Source organism: Notamacropus eugenii, chromosome 1, assembly GCF_028372415.1.
Source record: "Notamacropus eugenii isolate mMacEug1 chromosome 1, mMacEug1.pri_v2, whole genome shotgun sequence".
Classification (NCBI taxonomy): Eukaryota; Metazoa; Chordata; class Mammalia; order Diprotodontia; family Macropodidae; genus Notamacropus; species Notamacropus eugenii.
This window is the reverse complement of record NC_092872.1, coordinates 409,558,399-409,564,398: the sequence shown is the minus strand read 5'-3', so window position 1 is coordinate 409,564,398 and position 6,000 is coordinate 409,558,399. Positions and strand designations below refer to the sequence as shown.

The 6,000-nt window shown below is 41.7% G+C and overlaps 1 protein-coding gene across 3 annotated transcripts in view; it reads right to left on the bottom strand.

Moving 5' to 3' along the window:
* Positions 1-1,297: 1,297 nt before the first annotated feature.
* SH3TC2 (SH3 domain and tetratricopeptide repeats 2) overlaps positions 1,298-6,000 on the bottom strand; it is a 79,943-nt gene continuing 75,240 nt past the window's right edge. Inside the window, exons 17-18 of one of the 3 annotated variants that reach the window (XR_011971982.1) lie at positions 3,013-3,169; positions 1,298-1,635 (exon numbers count right to left, since the gene is read on the bottom strand). The gene's annotated coding sequence lies outside the window, so the exon portion shown is untranslated. The remainder of the gene's footprint in view (positions 1,636-3,012; positions 3,170-6,000) is intronic. The other 2 variants (XR_011971983.1, XM_072631021.1) reach the window with 2 other exon arrangements.

The window sequence follows — 6,000 nt, the reverse complement described above, 5'->3', positions numbered from 1 at the left end:
TTTTCAGTTGTATCCAACTCTATGATACCATTTGAGGTTTTCTTGGCAAAGATACTGTGATGTTTTGCCATTTCCTTCTCTAGCTCATTTTACAGATGAGGAAACTGAGGTAAATAGGGTTAAGTGACTTGCCCAGGGTCACATAGCTATTACTGTCTATGACTGGATTTGAACTCAGGAAAATGAGTCTTCCTGACTTCAGGCTCATCACTCTATCACTCTGTCACCTAGTTACCCCTGAGTTCTTATTACTGAGCACAAAAATGGTATCATTCATGTCTCTCTTAGTAAGGAACAGAGCCATTATCTCATTAATGCTGGGAAGAAACTTGCCTTTTAGTCAGTCAGACCTGTAGGATATTTTGATCTTTCTCTCAGGAAGTCATAAGCTTATGGTACAATTGAAAAAATTCAGGATTTGTTGTTAAATGTCTTTGATTTGAGTCCTGTCTAGACTTAGCTTCCTCCTAGTAGTCTGGCTTTGGGTAGGTAGGGCACTTGCCCTATGTAAGCTTCAGCATCCTCATCTGTAAAAAAGAGACAATAATCCTATTTTGCCTTTTTGTCTTCACAAATCCATCACCAGGATTATTGAGATCATGGTTGGAAGGCAATATGCAACCATAAAGTGATGTGTCAGCGTAAATGACAGAGTTGAGAAGGTAAAGCAAAAAAAAAAAAAAAAAAAAAGCTTTGTATTTGGGGACCAGAGACCTGGGTTCAAATTCTGGCTCTGCTCCTTACTATGTGACCTTGGTTCTTTTATGTCCTTGACCCCTTTATGTAAGGTTATAACAACCCAGTGAGGTAGACACTATAGATACTATCCCCATTTTTAACAATAAGGAAAGCTGAGGCAAAAAGATATTAAGTGATTTGCTTATAATCACGAAGGTCTTAAATGTATGTTGATATTCAACCCAAGATGTTTCATCCAGGACCTTTGCAGCTATACCATGTTGCAAAATGAGGGGGTTGGATGAGATGCATAGTCTGTGAGGTCCCTTCTAGTTATGAAATGTAGAATGTAAGCTTTAGGAGAGAGGCGGCTAGATGGTGCAGTGGATAGAGGACCAGGTCTGGAGTCAGCAACACTCATCTTCCTGAGTACAAATCCAGCCTCAGGCACTCACTAGCTGTATAACCCTGGGCTAGTCACTTTACCCTGTTTGATTCTGTTTCCTCATCCATAAAATAAGCTGGAGAAGGAAATGGCAAACAACTCCAGTATCTTCACCAAGAAAATCCCAAATGGTATCACAAAGAGTCAGATATAACCGAACAACAACAAAAAACCTTTGGGAGAAGCAGAAACTGTTTAATTTTTATATTTCAACTCTTGTACCTAGCACGGTTCCTAGCACATAACTGGTATTTAATATTGTTGTGTTTGTCCTTCATTCTTGAAGAGGACCATGACATCAGGGAGATGATGACGTGACTTGCAGTTGACTTTGGTTTGAGTGAGGGAGGGCTGTGCAGGTCACCAGCCTCACTTTCTCCTCCACAGCCATCTGGGTCCAGTGGCCTGATATTCATCACTTTGGGGAAATGAATTCAACTGTTGTCATAATTCTTTAAACTCAGTACCACAGTCCACCTGGTGGCAGCATTGTTAAATTGAAGACCAAATACCTGGTAGGAAATAAAGAGGAGCCTCAGTGCTCACCTAGCAAACTCCAAACCTCTAATCATGACAAATCCTGCAGGCCCGCACCCAGTCCCCTAAAGGCTATCCCAAGAATCCCTCCCCCTGAGCTCATGAAGAAGTTTTTTTTGGAATGGCCTCACCCTCTCCGGGAACTTCTAGATCCTAGCCCCAGGGCCAGGCTCAAGCCAAAGCTTCTTACTCCTTAAGGAATGAGGGGCTCTGTGCTCATTCTGGGTGGGGGTTCAGGTCATCCTCAACCCTCCCTGTCTGGAAGGGAAAAGGTGGCACCAGCTCTAGCTGGCAACCTTGGAGAGTCAATCTGGAGGCTGAGAGTGTCATAGAATTTATTGCTGCAAGAAACATTACTGAAGATCCGTCACAACTCTAACTCTGGACATTCCATCTCCAGGCTCATCATTATGCACTGTCATCCTTGCCTCTGCCTTATAGAATCCCTGTGTTCCTCTAAGGTCAGCTCAAATACCATATGAAACTTTTCCTGATTCCCCACACACCTCCCAACCGTAAGGGCCCTCTCTCTCAATCTTCCTGTTATGTAATTGCTTTTCTATTTATTCTCCCTATTTTCATTCTTGTTGCTGCTGCTCAGTTATTTTTAGTCATATCCAACTTTCCGTGACACCATTTGGGGTTTCCTTGGCAAAGATACTGGCCTGGTTTGCCATTTCCTTCTCTGTCTCCTTTTACAGAAGAGGAAACTGAGGCAAACAGGGTTAAGTGATTTGCCAGGGTCATACAACTAGTAAGTGTCTGTGACCAGATTGGAATTTTTGACTCCAGGCCCAACAGTCTATCCACTGTTCTAACTTGCTGCCCTATTTTCATTCTGTGTGTCCTTTTTGTCTATTCCATCAGAATATAAATTCCTTGAGATTGGGGATTTCTTTCATTCTTTGCATTTGTAAATTTCCAGCACCCAGCATAGTGTCTGGAATTAGTAGGTGTTTCATAAATGCTTATTGATTGGTTGATTGATTTCCTCTAGTTCCACCCACGGAATCTGAAAGCTGGAAAAGATGGACCTCAAAAAATGTCCCTAACTCTTACCTCAGCAAGAATCCCTTGCCCAACAGCTCCAATAAGTTGTCCTAAAGCTTCTCCTAGAGGAACTAGCCTGTGCTACTTCTGAATAACAGGTCTAACTGTTAGCTAGCTTTCCCTATGAAGTCAATCAGGTCAGGCCTAATCAGCCTTTCTTATGAATGTCAGACAACCCAACTCAATGAGTATTCAATAAATGTCAGCCATATCCTGGGGACTGTCATAGTGACTAACCCTTCATCCTGGCTTGCAGATTAATCTAAAGCCCAACATCGCCATAGCATATGTGAAATAAGTACCTTCTACTCTACCGTGATGGAGGCAGCTAGGTGGTGAAGTAGGTAGGAGCACAGGACTTGGAGTCAGGATGATCTGAGTTCAAATCCTTATTAGATACTTACTAGATGTGTGACCCTGAGCAAATCAATTAGTCTCTGCTTGACTCAGATCCCTCATCTGTAAAATGAAGATGATAATATTAGCATCTGCTTCACAGGGTTATTGTGAGGACTAAATGAAGACAAGAAATGAGCATTTATTAAGTGCCTATAATGTGCCAGGCACATTCACAAATATTATCTCAGGACCACCCAGCATAGCGTGCCCTCACAGGAGAATATGCTGTGCTCTACGTGCAAAGCAGAACTGAAATAGCTCAAAAGGAATGTGAGATAAACAGATTTAGAGAATCCCAGTTGTTCACATGGACTATTTGTGCCTGACCTGTGGTAGAACATTGTGAGCTCATGTTGGTCTGATCAGTCAGTCTGATGCACTGTAACTTGACCCTAACATAGTAATGTCATTTTGGTCCTCTTTGAGAAGGAAGGCCAACAACAAGCAATCTCATTTGAGACTCACGACAACGCTGTGAGGCAGGTACTGTTATTTTCCCATTTTAGAAGTTCAAGATCACACAGTTAGGTAGTGTCTGAGGCTAGACTTGATGCTGGGTCTTCCTGACTTCAGGCCCAGACTTCAATCCAATGCCTGGTTGAGATAACAAATGAACAATGTTTTGCAAACCTTAAAACACTTATATAAGGGCTAAATATTGTTGTAAAAAACTTGCTGAACTTAGAATTGAATGTCCCACAAGGCAATGTCTGGGAAGAAAGCCTTCATGTCCCTCTTCCCTCCTTTTCTACTCTTTTCAGTTCAATTCAGCATTTATTAAGGGCTCATTATCCACAAGCAAAAACATCTCCAGTTCTTCGAGTAGCTTCTCATGTCATTGGTGTCCAGGTCTCTAATTTTATAGATTTATTTCTAGGAGAGAACTTGGGGAATATCTATAATACAACCTTATTATTTAATAGGAATTTAAGGCACAAAGACCGTAGGTTACTTGTCATTGTTCATGCAACTACAGTAGCAGAACTAAGGCTAGATCATTTCCTAAGTGCCAGGTCAATATCCTTTCCACTGTACCATTTGCATCTTCTTTTGGAAATGAAATTTGAATTATCCACATTATAGTTCTGAAGGACAGGAAGTCATCTCAACCTGGAGTATTGGCTTTAGAAGTGGAATGAGCCTTAGAAGTCATCTGGTCCAATCCTCTTATTTTGTAGATGAAGAAAGTGACATCTGGAAGTCCAATGTGGTAAGCAACAGAGGCAAGAAATGAACTCAGGTTCTCTGACTACAAATCCAGGCCTCTTTCCACTAAACATATTCTATCCTCATATCTAGAACTATTATTAAGCACAACTGAGCCTAGTGGGCTTTCCTTACCACTACCCACCAATCTAAGATCTTTACCCAGAGCCTACCAAACATAGGTCCTTATTCCAGTTCTGTCCCAGCTGGACATTTCCCAGTAGGTGTCTAGAAGCAAGTGCTTCAGGATGAAGCCACGTCTCTTAGGAATTTCTCAAGTCTGCAGTCCTGGGGGGTGGAGGTAGGGTGGAGATTCTCCACTCTATGATTTTGGGTCTAAGCTGGAAATGACAGTACAAGGCTAGGGGGAAGTGGGAGAAGTGTATCACTCCCAGGTAGACACCTTGGAGCTCTAGTTCAGCCTAAAACCGTCACATTCCCAAGACAGCTATTCCTGGATCTTATCCTGCCCCCTCCAGCCTCCCTGCATTGCCACAGGTCAAACCATCTCCCATGGTTGGAATGGAATGTTTCTCTCTCTCTCTCTCTCTCTCTCTCTCTCTCTCTCTCTCTCTCTCTCTCTCTCTCTCTCTCTCTGTCTCTCTGTCTCTCTCTGTCTCTCTCTCTCTGTCTCTCTCTCTCTCTCTCTGTCTCTCTCTCTCTCTTTCCCCTTCCCTCCCTTTCCTTCTCTTTCTCTCTCCCTCACTACTTCCAATCTCTCTGTCTGTAGAAATTGTTCCAAAAGGCTATCTCCTCCAGGCAGCCTTCTCAAATTTTGTCTCCTCCAGGGTATCCTCCCAGCAGAAAGAGAGGGTGGAGTCAGAGAAAGCTCCCAGGATGGAGAATCCAAAGAATGCTTTTGGAACTCAGTTCTGACACCCTGCAGAAAGTCACTTACTTCCTCACTAAGGGATTTTCCGTTTCCTTATCTTAAAAAATGAGAATTGAGGAAATGTTCTCTGAAGTGTGTTCTTACAATGTATCACGACTTGGAACTTCCTTGTTTTCCCTAGTTTTGAGGTTTATATCATATTTCCCTCACTAAGGTAAGATGGTGCAAATATTATTACATATGAGGGAATTGAGGCTCAGAGAAGTTAAATAACTTAAACAAGATCACAAAGTTAATAAGTGCCAGAGCTGTAAGTTGAGTCTTCTGGGTCCAAGACCAGGGTTCTCCCCACTACAGTTAATGCTGAATTGGGACACACTGTATTTGCTAAGGTCCACATGTAGAGCGTTTTGCTCGATATACTGACAGAAGAGAGCAGCCTGCTGATATGAGTTTGAATCTTGCCATAAAATGATCAATCAATCAAAAAACTGAAAAATTCACTTTCAAGCTTAAAAAAAAAACTCACAAGCAATCTTAGACTGTTTTACTTTGATCTCATTGTTTTCCAGAACCTTAAAAGCACTAGGGAAAACAAACAGACAAAACCTGAGTTATACCAATTGTTAGAACACACTTAGAGACCATTTCCTCAATTCTCATATTTTGGATAAGAAAACTGAGACCTATATAGTGGTAGTTTTCAGATATATAATCATTCTTTTGCAAACGAGGTTGATTGATTTTTTGAAGTATAGAAGGGCATGAACGCCAAATTGGACATGACTGATTTGGCAATTAAGGAGAGAATTTTAATGCAGTTTTTTCTTTCTTTTTTTAAAGTCACTTGAGA